This window comes from Phyllobates terribilis, unplaced genomic scaffold, assembly GCF_046119375.1.
Source record: "Phyllobates terribilis strain yellow unplaced genomic scaffold, ASM4611937v1 Scaffold_1__5_contigs__length_1240528914, whole genome shotgun sequence".
Classification (NCBI taxonomy): Eukaryota; Metazoa; Chordata; class Amphibia; order Anura; family Dendrobatidae; genus Phyllobates; species Phyllobates terribilis.
Genome location: NW_027362761.1, coordinates 219,382,263 through 219,399,660, shown reverse-complemented (window position 1 = coordinate 219,399,660; position 17,398 = coordinate 219,382,263).

Here is a 17,398-nt window from a genome sequence, read left to right as displayed (position 1 = left end):
AACATGGACAGTTGTCCTTTTGATGAGGACAGGGAAGTCTTGACTGTCTTTGAATCTTGATACCTCTCTTTCAGTCTGTGGGAAAGCTGCATGAGTTTCGCTTAATGATGACCTTGAGAGGCCTAAACTGTGGCTTTGCTTATGCAAGTTATTTCTCCAAACGCATTACAGATCAGGCCATTGCCCAACTCTGTAGTCATTAAATTCAAGGCGCAAAGAAAGATTTTTGTGTGTCGAAGCACCACCGAGAAGTATGAGCTGATGTTGGACGGGCTGTCATTGCTTCTGGAGCAAGCTGCAATACAGGACTTTCCTGGGAGAAATGACAGCCAGAATAGATAAGGATTCCCCCTATGCAAGTCCTTTCACTGAGCTAAAAAATCTGGCTGAGGTGAAATCACAGTGTAAGATTGAAGAACATTGGGCCCACCAGAGGATTTGATTCTGAGGGACCACCTTTCTCCCCCGCTCAAGAGCCCCATAGCAGCTGCAAGGTTTGCGCTATGAGTTCTCCTGAAGGAGAAGCCAGGGCCCACCGGAGGAGTCTCCGGTTCTCTGGTGGGCCCGTCCAACCCTGCCGAGAAGCAACCCTGGCTAAGAAAAGTCTGTGTGATGGTTCCCAGATACTCTGTGGCTGCTTTTTTACTGTGGACTGGCTCCTGCAAACTACAAGATTGCAATCTATAAGATCCCTTCACTGGCTACCAATGGCCCAGTGTATCCAGTTAAAACTACCAACACTGACATACAATGCCATCTATAACCTTTCTTCTCTGTACATCTTTGAACTAATCTCCCGATATATTCCCTTATGTAGTCTCCGGTCCTCCCAAGACCTCCTTCTCTCCTCCACGTTTATTTGTTCCTCACCCAATCGCCTCCAAGACTTCTACCAAATATCCTCCATCCTCTGGAATTCTGTGCCTCAACACGTCCATTTAGCCATCACATTCGGATCCTTCAGACTCAACCTGAAAACCCATCTCTTCAAGACAGCCTACAGCCTGCCATTGCCTCGCTGCCACCAAAACACCACCGGAGCTAATGCAACTCCACAACCTACTGTCTCCTTGTCCACCATCCTGTAGAATATGAGGCCGCAAGTACAGGGTCTATAAGACTTAAAATGCAATATGGCACCTTGGCAAAGCCTAGTTATGTTCTCCCTCTGATATCTAACAATAACAAACAGGTCATGCTGGAGAAACTTGCACCTACTGCCACTGAGTGTCTTCAGCTCCTTTGTGAGAAACTAATGTTTAGGCAGCCAGTCTACCAAATAAAATTCCTGAGGTATGGAAATTGTGGATGGCTTTGCTTCTGGTACTGGGTGCTAATACCAAACCGTGGCGTGCCATTCACTGGATATTCCTGGCTGGTTGGAGACAAGCTCATTCCCACAGAAAATTACCAGCAAGCAAATGATGGCCTATATCATCATGAAGGAGTTTGCTTGTTGTCTAGTAGTCTGGTTTTTATACTAAAGATCCTGCTCATTTTTATAGTTTTAAGTGAGCACACAGAGACAGTGGTTTCTGCAGTAGTGCATCCAGGCCGGGATAGTGGCAGAGAAATTGCTGTACCATCAGGTTGAGGATGCGAGCCATGCAAGGCACGTGTCTGAGGTTGCCCCGGTGTAGGACCGCCACCAGGTTTGCACCGTTATCGCACACGGCCTTCTCTTGCTCCAGGTTCAGTGGAGACAGCCATTGCTCAAACTCGGCCTGGAGAGCTGTTCACAACTCTTCAGCTGTATGACTGTGATCTCCAACGCATATTAATTTTAACACTGCTTGATTGCGGTGAGCCCTGGCTGTGCAATACAGAGGTGGGGGGATTCTCTCTGCACTGTTGGAACGTGTGTCTCATTAAGGCAGAGGTAGGGGGTGCAGGTGGAGGCCCTAGAGGATATGAAGGATGTAGAAGCACTGGAGGAAGTGTTATATACAGAGGTTTGTCCCGCAAGCCTTGTGAAATCCAACAATTGCTGTCTAGTGACACCTTGGCGTCTAATGGTTTAGTTCTCCATCCCCTGGTGTGTAGTAGTTTAGTACTCCCACCCTAGCTGTTTAGTAGTTTAGCTTTCCAACCCCTGTTGTCTTATTAGCTTAGTTCTCCAACCCCTGTTTTCTATTAGTTTACTTCTCCATGTTCTGGTGTGTATTTGTTTCATTCTCCAACATTAGCTGTTTAGTACCTTAGTTGTACAACCCCTGTTGTCTATTAGTTTGGTTCTCCTTCTTCTGGTGTCTAGTGGTTTAGTTCTCCATCCCCTGGTGTGTAGTAGTTTAGTGCTCCAACCCTAGCTGTTTAGTAGTTTAGTTTTCCAATGCCTGTTGCACATTAGTTTAGTTCTCCATGATCTGGTGTGTATTTATTTCGTTCTCCAACCCATCCATGCCCACCCACAGGGGTTAACATTTAGTGACGAGGGTTTGGATTTTTCTCAGACGCTACGGCATCCAGGCCCAGATCAACTGAAAAAAATGTTGGGCATCGCTACACATGCTTTCCCCATCTTGAGTCTGTGAAGCTTTAGATCAGACCTCTGATGCCCTGGAATAGAATGTGTGAACAGCTCTGCATACTCGTCCATCTTTGCATCCCCACAGTCAGTTGGGCGGTTGGAGAGTTGTGACGCGGGTGAAAACAAGGGTAATTGAGGTGCCACTTCTGAGGACTGTACTGTGTGTGATGTTAAGGTGGAAGAAGAGGAGCAGAGGCCACTTGATGCAGCGCTTGTCATCTACTGGAGCACATGTTCTGCCTGCTCCTCATCTACAAGGTGTACAGCTGTGCGACTGCCAAAGAAAGGGAGTGGAGTCCAGTAACAGAAGTTTTCAAGATGCTGCACAATTGCTCACTGCAGCAAAATAAACCTACTTCTCATCTCTCATATCATACATGTCTCACAACCCTAAACAGCTATTCAGTACTTTCAAGTCCCTCCTCTGTCCACCAGCTCCCCTCCCTCACTTCTCCTCTCATCTCAGCTGAAGACTTAGCCTCATTCTTCAAGCACAAGATTGACAACATAGGGCAAAGCTTTTGCTTAAAAGTCCCAACAGCCCCTCCTCATAACGACTCAAATCTCCTCCTCCAAAACCAGCTTCTCTGCCATCATGGAAGATCATCTTTACTCTCCAAATCACATCTCACCATCTGTGAACTTGACCCAATACCATCCCAACTCATTCCAACCGTACCACAATCTTCATCCCAAGCCTAACCCTCCTCTTCAACCTGTCACTAAAAACTGGCATCTTCCCCTCATGATTCAAACATACCTCAATCACACCCATCCTCCAAAAGCCTTCCCTTGTCCCATCCTATGTCTAGCTATCGTTCCATCTCACTTCTTCCCTATGCTTCCAAACTACTGGATCAACACGTCCATTTTGAACTGTTCTCCCACGTCTCCTCCTGCTCCCTCTTTGACCGCTTACAATCGGGCTTTCGACCACACCATTCCACTGAAACTGTCCTGACTAAAGTCACCAATGACCTACTAACTTTCACATCCAAGCAAGACTACTCTGTCCTCCTCCTAGACCAGTCATCTGCCTTCGACACAGTAGACCATTCCCTCTTACTACAGACTCTCATCTCTCAGCATCACAGAATTGGCCCTGTCTTGTATCTTTTCATACCTAATCGATAGGACATTCAGTGTCTCATACTCACACACCACCTCCTCATCTCATTCCCTATGTGTCGGTGTCCCCCAAGGTTCAGTTCTAGGATCCCTGCTCTCCTCCATCTACACCTTCGGCCTGGGACAGCTCATAGTCCCACGGCTTTCAGTATCACCTCTATGCTGATGACACTCAGATCTACCTCTCTGGACCTGATATCACCTCCTTACTAACCAGAATCCCTCAATGTGTGTCCTCTATTTCATCTTTCTTCTCTGCTAGATTTGTAAAACTTAGCATGGATAAAACCAAATGCATCATCTTTCCACCATCTCATTCATCCCCCCAACTGACCTATCAATCAAAGTGAATGGCTACCCACTCTCCCCAGTCCTGCAAGCTTGACTCTGATCTGTCCTTCAAATGTCAGATCCAAGCTCTTTCCACTTGCTGCTGACTCCAACTCCAAAGTATCTCGGGATCCACACATTCCTCAACCATGAATGTAGAAAAACACCAGTGCATATCCTCATCATCTCCTGCCTCGACTAATACAAGCTTCTACCACTCTCACATCCCTCCAGTCTATTCTAAACTGTGCTGGCTGATTAATTCAGCTGTCAACCCACTATTCCCAGGCTTCTCCCCTGTGTCAATCCCTGCGCTGGCTCCTTGTTGCCCAGAGACTCCAGTTGAAAAGCCTAACTTTGTCATACCAAGCCATCAAAAACCTGTCTCCTCCATACATGTGTGACCTACTCTCCCTGTACTAGTTACCTGCATGCAACCTCCCATCCTTCCAAGATCCCATTCTCTACTTCCCTCTTATCTCTCCTGGCCACAATCGCATACAAGATTTCTCCCGTGCATCTCCCCTACTGTGTAACTCTGTACCCCAAAACATCAGACTGTCGCCTACCGTGGAAACCTTGAAAAGGAAGCTGAAGACCCACTTCTTCTGACAAGCGTGCAATCTGCAGTAATCCTTGCTCCAGCATACCGCTGCATGACTAGCTGTACCCTGGCCTATTGTATCCTCACTGATTCCTTGTACATTGTTTGTGCAGGGTCCTCTCTCCTTTTGTACCAGTTGGTGACCCCTTTTCACATGTAAAGCGCCGCGGAATAAATGTCGCTGTAATAATAATAATGATTATAGTGGTTGTACTCTGGGTCAATTGATGCCATTTTCCAGGTTTCTACTACACTGTGTTCCAAATTATTATGCAAATAATATTTTCTCAGATTTTCCCAAATTACCTATATGAATTGCAGTCATTGTAATTTTCCAGTCAAATAACTATTAGAGTACAATTGAAAGGTTTTTGTACAAACTGCCTATGATAACAGTATATTTTTTAAAAAATAAAAAACTCAAACTGCACTCAAAATGCATGTTCCAAATTATTATGCACAGCAGAGTTTTCAACCTTTTCATTTTAATAAAGAACAAAAAAATGGTCATTTTTGAAATTATAAGCATTAGCAGGTTATTACAAACTGAAATCAAACAGTTTTCAACTCAAAACTTTATTCTAGGTGATGTTACATTTGCACATAGGACCCCTTGTTCAAAAGGAGCTTCTGAACTCTCTCATCCATTGAATTTGTCAGGTTTTGGATGGTTTCTGCTTTAATTGTTTTGCATGAGGACAGAATACCCTCCCAGAGCTGTTGCTTAGATGTGAACTGCCTCCCGCCATCATAGACACTCCTTTTGATGATGCTCCAGAGGTTCTCAATGGGGTTGAGGTCAGGGGATCATGGGTGCCACACCATAAGTTTGTCCCCTTTTATGCCCATAGCAGCCAGAGATGCAGATGTGTTATGTGTAGCATGAGACGGAGCATTATCATGCATGAAAATGATCTTGCTGCGGCATGCAAGGTTCTTCTTCTTGAACCATGGAAGGAAGTGCTGTTTGAGAAACTCAACATACATTATGGAGTTCATCTTTACTCCTTCAGGGATCCTAAAAGGGCCGACAATCTCTCTCCCCATGATTCCAGCCCAAAACATTACTCCACCTCCTCCTTGTTAGCACCGTAGCCGTGTTTGCATGGGGTGTCAATCAACCAGCCATCCTCCACTCCATCCATCTGGACCATCGAGATCATTTCATGCATGATAATGCCCCGTCTCATGCTGCACATAACACATCTGCATCTCTGGCTGCTTTGGGCATAAAAGGGGACAAACTTATGGTGTGGCACCCATGCTCCCCTGACCTCAACCCCATTGAGAACCTCTGGAGCATCATCAAAAGGAGTGTCTATGATGGCGGGAGGCAGTTCACATCTAAGCAACAGCTCTGGGAGGGTATTCTGTCCTCATGCAAAACAATTAAAGCAGAAACCATCCAAAACCTGACAAATTCAATGGACGACAGAGTTCAGAAGCTCCTTTCGAACAAGAAGTCCTATGTGCAAATGTAACATCACCTAGAATAAAGTTTTGAGTTGAAAACTGTTTGATTTCAGTTTTTAATAACCTGCTAATGCTTATAATTTCAAAAATGACCATTTTTTTGTTCTTTATTAAAATGAAAAGGTTGAAAACTCTGCTGTGCATAATAATTTGGAACATGCATTTTGAGTGCAGTTTGAGTTTTTTATTTTTTTTAAAATATACTGTAATCATAGGCAGTTTGTACAAAAACCTTTCAATTGTACTCTAATAGTTATTTGACTGGAAAATTACAATGACTGCAATTCATATAGGTAATTTGGGAAAATCTGAGAAAATATTATTTGCATAATAATTTGGAACACAGTGTAGTGATGAGCTAGCATACTCGCAAGTACTCGGTACTCGCCCGAGCATCTCAGTACTCGAGATGCTCAGAGCTTGCCGAGTACTTGCGAGATGCTCGGGCGGATACTCCTGTCCCCTCCCTGCATGTTTGGCGCTCTTTAGAGCGCCAACCAACATGCAGGGATTGCCTGCCACTCATTGTAATGCCGCAGCCTTGGTGGTTGTGGCATTACAGTGATTGGCTGGCCGCACAGCGTCATCAGGTGTAAATCAGTGCTCGTCACAGTCACTCCGGAATCAGGCAGAGTAGGGAGAGGTGCTTCTGTGTCAGGGAGAGATTTGCTTGTGTATTAGGTAGTGTAGGGAGAAAAAACATACATTACACATATCCATCTTAACAAACAGTCCTTCTGAGGACTAATCCATCTGCATAGATATCAGGCAGGGTATATAAACAGGCAGTGTATATAACAGACTGCAGCGCATATAGCACAAGAGGCTCAATTCCAATTCTGCCTTCTGCTGCTGTTAGATATTTCTATACAAAGGCCAAGGTCTCAGGGGCCAGGAATACTTTTTTTTTGGATAGCACTGTGTGATTACCAGCTTCACTGCACACGTGCTATGTTCTCCGTGTGTGCGCAGTGAAGCTGTGTGGTTCGCAGCTTCACTGCGCACGCGCGGGGAACAAAGCGTCATAGCACATGCGCAGTGAAGTGGCTAAATACACAGCCTCACTGTGCACGTGCGGGAACAGAGCATCATAGCTCATGCGCAGTGAAGCTGCGAACTACACAGCTTCACTGCACATGCGCGGGGAACATAGCGTGTGCGCAGTGAAGCTGGTAATCACACAGCCTCACTGTGCAGGCGGCCGGACATGTAAATCTGCGCATGCGCCCCACAGTATCAGCGCTCGCCGGAGCAATATTCAAATACATGGGCGGCACCAGCAATGACTGAATTCAGTGCCGCCCATGACTGAATATGAGAATCACACCCCTGTGACTGAATGAGCAGGTAGGATCTAAGTATATTAAAGAAGTTGTCAAGTACTTTATATTACCCCAATGTATCACCCCGGGGCCCCTAAGGATTTTTGTAAATACCTTACGTTGCTGTTTCTGCCTGTGAGAGGTGCTATCCTTGGCCGCTCACAGGCATCACGTGACCCCGCGCTGACGTCACGACAAGTGAGGCGTGACTCAGCGCTGGGTTACCCCCCGCGTCACACCCAGCATCCACCGTGCACTTTCCCAATGAATGGGGAGAGGCAGAGCGCTATGTGGATGCCGGGTATGACGCGGGGGGGTAACCCCACCCACAGCCTGGCATCCACTTTGGAACGCGGAAGAGAGAGACCCCCGGCTGCTGCCAGCACTTGTGACGTCAGTGGATGTCAGAGCCGGCTGTAGCTGGGGGACACATGATGCCTGTGAGCGGCCAGTGATAGTGCCGCTCCCAGGCAGTATCTGCAACGTAAGGTAATTAGAAAAATCCTTAGGTGCCCCGGGGGGATACATTGGGGGGGGGTAATATAAAGTACTGGACAACCCCTTTAAAGATTATAAAATCATTATAGCTGCACCAATTTTAGTGAAAAAAGCTTGTTAGTGATGCACCTTGCATCACTAACAACGCTATGGGGGCATCGTAGAGGGTAGCTAGGACGTGACAGGTTCCCTTTAACTTGTTTAACTGATCACAATAACAGTAATTTTTACCAGGGGTGCCCAAACTTTTACATGCCACTGTAAACTGTGGTATTGATTGGTAGAATACATAACATCTTTTGATCTTTTTTATTTAGAAGCGGGGTGAACAAAATAACAATATTGGCATTTTTTCTCATTTTATTTATAGCATCCACAATGTGAGATAAAATTGATAAAATATTATAGTATGAATCATTGCAGACAAGGCAATGCCAAATATGTGACATTTTTTAGTTAGTGAAAACTGGGATTTTGGGGAGGGTGTATTTTACTTTTTTAACACAAAAAACATTTTTTGAGGGGACTCTAACATTCAGCCTTCTGATCATATTAGTAATGCACAGCACTACCTTAGCAGTGCATTACACTACACTTTCAGTGTTTGCTTGCCTGACAGTTAGCCTAACAGGATCCAACCTCAGTGGGATTTGATTGACTGTGGTGTATGGTAGGCCCAGAGGCCTTTTCAGATCTTCTTTTGCTATAATGACCCATCAGCATTCGCGATGTAAGGGTGCCGATGGACTGACAGGGAGATTCCTTTCCCTTCACCTAAAGGGGCAAACATACATCCGTATTTCTCATGAGAGGATCGCATTGCAATCCTCGGACTGCCCGTCGGCTCTCCTGACCTGAGCGTGACCGCTGCATAGAAATACATCACACTGTCACGCTCATGTCAGGAGAGCAGACAGCCAGTCTGTGCACTGCAGTGTTAACTAACTCCTCTTGTGGCATATAAAGGTTAAACTGCTAGGATCAGTGAGACCACCGGTCCTAGCAGTTACCACAGGAGTCCGGCTGTGTGTAAGAGTCGGGCTCCTGCAGCTGATTGCATCGGTACAGAAGCTATTCCGTACAATGAGAATGACAGATATATCAATAACAGTGGACTAAGGGATATGTGCTAGTGACGGATATATCCATCATATGGTGTATGTCGTTAATCAAGATATATAGTAGTTGTCTTGCATTGTGCTTGATAGTATTTTTATATCTTAGTTTAGAAGCAAATTACATTTTATGTGTGTTGAGAAATACTCTGTCCTCACTAATACCAGCCTTTATGGATAGATGTAGATCTCACATATACCAAAAGAAAGTAGGCTTGCTTTTGCTTTCAGTATAATGAGAGTTTATCTTGGTTGGTACGAGCTAAACTTTCAGTGTAAATGAGACTTTTTTTATTTAGTATAATGTATTTACTTTAAAATCACATTTCCAATGTTTTATTAACAAGAAGAGAATGTAAACTTTTATAGAATTTTTAAAATTTACAATAATGTTTTATAAATGTGTTTTTATATATGTAAAAATATTCCCAAAATGTATTATGCTTGGCCAGAATCTTACATTCATTTTGGTTCAGAGAATAAAATATACATTAATTTATGGTGATTCACTAACGATGGATCCAACCTTAATTTATTGCCCATGAGTAAAGAAATGTTTAGGCCATTAATTTGAATAATAAGGCAAAAAGTTATGAGCCATGGTCAAAACCTAAAATAAAGTACAAAAATAAAGTCACCAGAAGGTCAGTCAGTTAGAGCTGTTCCATGAACCTTTCCTTTTAAATAATCTATAGTCGTCATATAAATGAAGTTGTCTACTCTTAATCCACTATTGGAGTCATAATAGAGTACTGTTCTGTAAATGCACCTCTCTATAAAATACATAATCCTTTCAAAAATCATTTGTTTGCTAGAGGTACCATGACTGTAAACTCAATAGGGTTTTCGGTGTTGTAACCAGACCAGGATCTGGTCAAGCAACCTCAGCCTTTGTTATCTGGCACTGTCATATTCATCCATATTCACTTTGCTGGTGATGAAGGAGATTGCAATGCCTATATCTCTGGGAGACACAGTAGCTGTGCAGACATTTCACCCGGTTAGGCAAAATGGGTGTATGCTCTTCAACAGTTCAGCAGGAGTAATAAGTTCATTGCTGACTCTGACACAGCAGTACCATACCTTATTTAAACTCCCAAAATACTGATGGGATTTTCCAGCTATTGTGCTTGCATTTATCCCTGTATGGTAGAAAAAAACTGGGAGTCTGAACTGAAACGTAAATTAGTGTGCATGCAAAATGTAAATGCATGTTCACATAGGCCATTAGACAGAAAAAAAACAAAGACAAAAGCACAATACACAAATACCCAAAATGTAAATGGATAAATCGCAAAGTGCATAAAAATAATGATAAATAATAAAGGGTATTTAGTTAACATAAATTTTTATCAAAGTATGTAAAAGCCATCCCGCCACGTCACGGCAACCCTTAAAACCTTACCATTTGTCCAGTGACATACATATGGATAAGTGCTGATATGTCACTTGAAAAATGGTAAGGTTTTAATATTAGTGTTAGGACTGTCCCATAAGGGTTGCCGTGACGTGGTGGGATAGCTTTTACATTATGATCAAAATTTTACATATATGATCAAAATTTTTGTTAACTAAATACTCTTTATTATTTATCATTATTTTTATGCACTTTGCGATTTATCCATTTACATTTTTGGTAATTGTGTATTGTTCTTTTGTCTTTGTTTTTTTCTATCCCTGTAGGGTGTTGTTATCTATTGTGCTTATAGTGACCTTGTTATAGCATATACCTCGGCTACATTTTCCTTTGTAAGGCTGTGTGCCCACGATGCATTTTTTAATCGTTTCCGCAGCGGCAATTCCGCTGCAGAAATGCTTAAAAAATGCTTGGTAGAATGCCTGCCATGTTCTCCAATTTTAATCCGCATGTGCTGTGCACATGCTGCGGAAATTTCCACTGCGGATTATCATTGCGGAGAAAAACGCAGCACTACTAATTATTTTGCAGAAGCGCTGCGTTTTCGCCGCCATTGACTTGCATTGGAACACATGGAATCCGCATCACTGGATCTATAGATGTGCATTCCGTGCGTTTCAATGTGCGGATGGTACCCGGGTCTGGAGAGGAGGAGACTCTCCTCTGGACCCGGGTACCGTAGAACCTGTAAAAAAAAGAATAAAATAAAAAATAAATATTATACTTACCTTCTGATGGCCCGCGGTGTGCTTGTCTTGGCTTGCCGGCAGCTTGCGGTGGACTCAAGGACCTGCGCTGACGTCATTTAGTCATGTGACGGGTCACGCGATGCTGACGTCGGCAGGTCCTTCAGTGTACCGCGAACTGCTGGCAAGCCAGGACGCATCGGATAAAGACTCCGGGGGCCATCAGAAGGTAAGTATATTTATTTTTTAAGATTCTTTCGGTCACACTATATAAATCCATGCCGTTTGCATAGATTTATATTGTGTGACCAAGTTGTCAAGCACTTTCCAAGTGATGCAAAATCGCTTGTAAAGCGCTTGACAACATACATGCGGAAATGCATGTGAAGAACGCTTCACATCCTCTTGTCCCTGGCAGTAAAAATGCATGTACAATCCGCATGCGTTTTTTCTCCCAGGGAGATGCAGAAACACTCAGGATAAAATCCGGAGCATTTCTGTATCGTGGGCACATAGCCTAATCCCTTCAAATTTTGATCCAGACTCAACTAACTCTTCGTATTGACTGAACTCCTTGGTATCCAATAGTGATGAGCGAGCACTAAAATGCTCGGGTACTCATTACTCGTGTCGAGCACATTGTAATGCTTGGGTGAGCGACCCGAGTAATGAGTAAAATGTAAGTCAATAGGAAACTAGAGCATTTTTCCGGCGGTCCTCCCCGGAGGTCTGGAGGGGGTCTAAAAATTTATTATATCAGTGGAAACACTACTGAAATGACATGGGAAAAGCATGGGGAAAACTCCTGGAAGCATCTCTGAATTCCAGGTCGCTGCTGTGAACAATGTTGTCAGAGTCTTATGCCACTTTTATTTGGACTGACAATAAAACATACAAAAACAAACCTAAAATGGATGTTAAGAAACATTCTTTCCAGGGTAATGACTTGTATGTAAGGCAAAATAAATAACAGAAAAAAAATGCTCCTCCACACCTTGGGCTATGTTCACACTAACTGTTTTTGCTGCATTTTTCCACATTCGCATTGCTTTCAATGGTAAAAAATACATGTAATTTTAACATTTTAACAATACATGTAATTTTAACATTTTACTACCTTTTCTGGCCATGTGGTGTGTGAGATATGATCAGATACATCTTGTTTCATTTATGAAGGAGGGACTCTGAATGTCACAAAGCCTATTTTTACAGAGCCATCAGGCGGCCCTCACTATTGTTAGAGGGCCAGCAGTCGGCCCTCACTATTGTTAGAGGGCCATCATCGGCTTTGCATAGCTGTATATTGCTACTGCAATATAATGTATCCATCTGAGGTGGTCAAATTTTCTTTTTAATATATATTTTGTAAAGTTTGAAAGTTGGATGTCCAGCAGACGGCCCTCACAAATTAGGGATGTCCAGCAGTTGGCCCTCACAATTTATAGAGGGTCAGCATGCAGCATCCACTATTTTTAGAGGTCCAGCAGGCGTCTTGGTGACAGATGTGACCAAAATAGAGCTTTTTGGTAAAGCACAACATTCATCTAATTACTGTAAATGGAATGAGGCCTACAAATAAAAGAACACAGTACTTCCAGTCAAATATGATGGAGGTTCAAAGATATTTATGGGTTGTTTTGCTGTCCCTGGCACTGGGTGCCTTGACTGTCTGCATGGCATCATGAAATGTGAAGATTCCCAAAGGATTTTGGGACTCAATGTAGTGCCCAGTGTCATAATCTAATTGGCATCCTAGATCATGGGTCTTCCAGCAGGACATTGACCCCAAACATACTTCAAGAAGCACCCAGAAATGGATGGAAACAAAGCATTGGAGAGTTCTGAAGTGGTAATTCCAGCTCCAATAGCATCAAGTCTCCCACCACTACCTCTTACATACAGAAGCTGTAGAGAAACTGTGAATGACACATTAAATCATTAATTTTTTTTTAACTTTGATTCATTTCTGTCAAATTTGTAAATTTTCTGCCAACATCGATGAATTTCTGTCAACTATGATAAATTTCTGTCAACTTTGATGAATTTCTGAGTACAGATCACCGTAAAAATTTTGAATCGGTCAATGAGTGTATGGAGAAAATCAATCTAGTTATGGACTGTGGAAGAGATGTATGTGACCAGAATGAACACTCATTTCCCGCAGATGTTACCACGTAGCACCAGTCGCTATTCTAAACGCAGTTAACAGTGGTATTAATTAGAGATGAGCAAATATGTTTGAAAAAAGAATGCCAATTTCAAATTCAGCACGAATATTACACATTTGGATTTGTGATTGGACACACAAGCATTTTTTCTTAAAATTTGCAAAATTCAGTAAAAAGTTGGTATAAGTGTGAGAAATTATTGCATTGCCACTAACGTATTTTTTATCACTTTGGCTAGTATAGTGGTGATGTATGATGAGTGGGGGGATGTGTTTGTGTGTTTGATGAGGGGAGAGGGTGGGGAGAGCTCAGAGGAGCAGCGTGCTTGTAATCTTTTTTTTTTCCTAACTTTATGTGTGCTAATTTGCGGCTAGCCAATCAGGGCGCAGGAACCATCCACAATGTCCAGACACAAGGGCTTGTGCCATTGGCTGCTGAAATCACATGTCCCTCTATATATAAAGAGCAAACATGTTCATTTAGCGCCATTTTGTGACTATAAGAGATCAGAGAGGATACTCCTGGTCTGCTCCTAGATTCATGAGAGATTTCAGCTAGTTACTTAGGTGATTTCTTCTAAGTCAGATAGTTTAGATAGCTAGTGTCCTGTGTGGCTGTGAAATCAACCTTCCAGCAGATTTTTTTTTCTTGTGCCATTAGTGAGGTCCAGACAAAGACAGCAGGGCACATTTCATATAACTCTGTTTGCACTGCTTCTATTGTACTCCATGCACGAGTACTCCTTTAAAAATTATTTTTTTTCTTTTGCTAACGTGATACACCATGTCATATCTCACCTTGTCATTTTGTGGCGCTGAAATTCAGCTGTGTGCAGAGCTGTTGCAGTGTTAAAAAAACTTTTTTTTCTGTTGCTAATGTGATTCAGCATGCAATATCTCACCTTGTCATTTTGTAGTGTTGAAATTCAGCTGCGTGCAGAGTAAAAAAAAACCCATTTTTTTTCTGTTGCTAACGTGATACAGCACGCCATATCTCACCTTGTCATTTTGTGGCGCTAAAATTCAGCTGTATGCAGAGCTAATGCAGAAAAAAAAAATCTTTTTTTCTGTGACTAATGTGATGTAGCACGCCATATCTCAGTTTGTCATTTTGTGACTGTGAAATTGAGCTATATGCAGAGCTCATGCAGAGTAAAAAAATCTATTTTGTTCTGTGACAAACGTGGTACAGCACGCTATATCCCACCTTGTCATTTTATGGTGGTGAAATTCAGCTGCATGCAGAGCTCATGCAGAGTAAAAAAATCTATTTTGTTTTGTGACAAACGTGTTACAGCACACAATATTCCACCTTGTCATTTTGTGGTGGTGAAATTCAGCTGTATGCAGAGCTGGTGCAGAGTAAAAAAATCTATTTTTTTCTGTTACTAATGTGATACAGCAGGGGAGATTTCAGTTTGAAATTGTTTGGAGCATATATTCTATGTGATACAGGCCTCATCCACAGTAAAAAAAAAAAAAATTCTTCTGTTACTATCATGATACAGTAGGGGAGATCTCAGTTTTAAATTGTTTGGAGCATATATTCTATGTTATACAGGCCTCATCCACAGGAAAAAAATTATTTATTAATTTATTCTGTTACTAATGTGATACAGTAGGAGAGATCTCAGTTTGAAATTGTTTGGAGCATATATTCTATGTTATATAGGCCTCATCCATAGTGAAAAAAAAAATTCTTCTGTTATTAACATCATGCAGTAGGGGATATCTCAGTTTAAAATCTCAGTTTGAAATTGTTTGGAGCATATATTCTATGTTATACAGGTCTCATCCACAGTAAAAAAAAATAGATTCTTCTGTTAGTAACGTCATACAGCAGGCCAGATGTCAGTTTGAAATTTTTGGGTGCTGATGTACCTCCACACAGGGGTACACATGATTAAATCGAATTGGGTTTATTACTACCGTGTTACCTAAAGCAGGAAACATTTCATCTTTTAATACTTTGGTGCAGATATTCTTCTCCATACATGGGTTGACATGATAAAATTTTAATTATTTTTATTACTACCTTGCTACATCTGAGGTTGTAATTCTTTTACACTGAGATTCTACTGTATCCAAGGCCCATCCACAGTAAAAAATATATTTTTTTCTCTTACTACCATGCTACATAAAGCTGGCCACATTTTATCTTTTAAATCTAGCGGCAATTTGAATCAGAACACCTCTCAACACTGCTTTGTGGGCACTCCACAAGACCGGTTGGGAGATGTCATCCCTATCATTTTCTAAAAAATAATTTTCCAGGGCTTTTTTAATGAGTTCCTTGTTTTTTGGCAGTTGAAAAAAGAGTTACACTTCCAATTGAGTGAATTTTGTAATCTGTTAACTAGTTCCAGTTTGAATGTTATTGGGGCATGGTTTGACAAGGTGATAACTCCAATTCCGACCGCAGAGATTCTGGAAAGAGTATATATGTCCATGAGTGCCAAATTGATTCTTGAAAAAGTTTTATGCCTATCCGAGTGGAAAGTACACTCTTTAGAAGTAGAATTTAGACATTGCAATGAATCATAGCGATTTGCTTCAGTTAACCAGCTATGCAAAGTATTTCTTGGTGTCCTTTTCCTAGTTGTGGAATCAAGTTGAAGTCCTCAAAAAATAAGAAGCTTCTCTTTTTAATTGACTCCGCTAGGTCTACCACCTTTCTTAGAAAAGATACCTGGCCTTTATATGGGGCATAAATACTAGGGTAAGTTCGGTATTATAAACTTTTACACCAAATGATAGTATATCTCCCTTCAGGATCGCTAATTTGGTCAATTGACTGAAAGTGAAAGGTGTTTTTTAGTAGCAGAGTGACTCCTGATTTCGTTTTGGTATTGCTGGCAAGTATAATGTGGGGGAAGATGGGATTATCAAATTTAGGGCTTTTGTCCTGAGCAAATTTTGTTTCTTGTAGGCCAACAATGTCAGCCTGAGATTTATTAATCTCCTTCCATATAGTGTATCTTTTATATGGACCATTCAAACCTTTCACATTTAATGAGAAGAATTTAGTCTCCATTTCAGAATGTACCTCTCAAGCAGATGGAACCCGAAAACACGAACGGTGGATAAACTATAATGAGATTTAGACAATAAAAATACTATAAAGTTATCTATATCTATCTATCTATAGATATATATATTTCTCTCTCTATATATAACTCCATATATTTATTTATATATATATATATATATATATATATATACATATATCTATATATATATACCAGCTATTGAACCCGTTCTACGCCCGGGTGGCGAGCATTTTTATTGGTATATGGTCTCCCATGCTGGTATGTGCTGCCCCCCTTCTGGTATTTGTGCTGCCCCCATCCTGTCCCCACCATCCTATCCTGATATGCATGGCACCCCTCATCCCTATCCTGGTATGCATGGCACCCCTCATCCCTATCCTGGTATGCATGGCACCCCTCATCCCCAATCCTGGAAGGCATGGCACCCCTCACCCCAAATCCTGGTATACATGGCACCCCTCACCCCCAATCCTGGTATGCATTGCACCCCTCATCCCCATTCCTGGTATGTGTGGTACTCCTCATCCCTATCCTGGTATGTGTGGTACTCCTCATTCCTATCCTGGTATGTGTGGTACGCCTCATTCCTATCCTAGTATGCATGGTACCCCATCCCTCATTCCTATCCTCATATGTATGGTATCCCTCATCCTGGTATGCATGAGACCCCTCACCCCCAATCCTGGTATGCATGGCACCCCTCATCCCCAATCCCGGTATACACGGCACCCCTCATCCCCAATCCCGGTATGCATGGCACCCCTCATCCCCAATCCCGGTATACATTGCACCCCTCATCCCCAATCCCGGTATGCATGGCACCCCTCATCCCCAATCCCGGTATGCATGGCACCCCTCATCCCCAATCCCAGTATGCATTGTACCCCTCATCCCCAATCCTAGTATGCATGGCTCCCTCATCCCCAATCCTGGTATGCATGTCTCCCTCATCCCCAATCCTGGTATGCATGGCTAGCTCATCCCCAATCCTGGTATGCATGGCTCCCTCATCCCCAATCCTGGTATGCATGGCTCCCCTCATCCCCAATCCTGGTATGCATGGCACCCCTCATCCCCAATC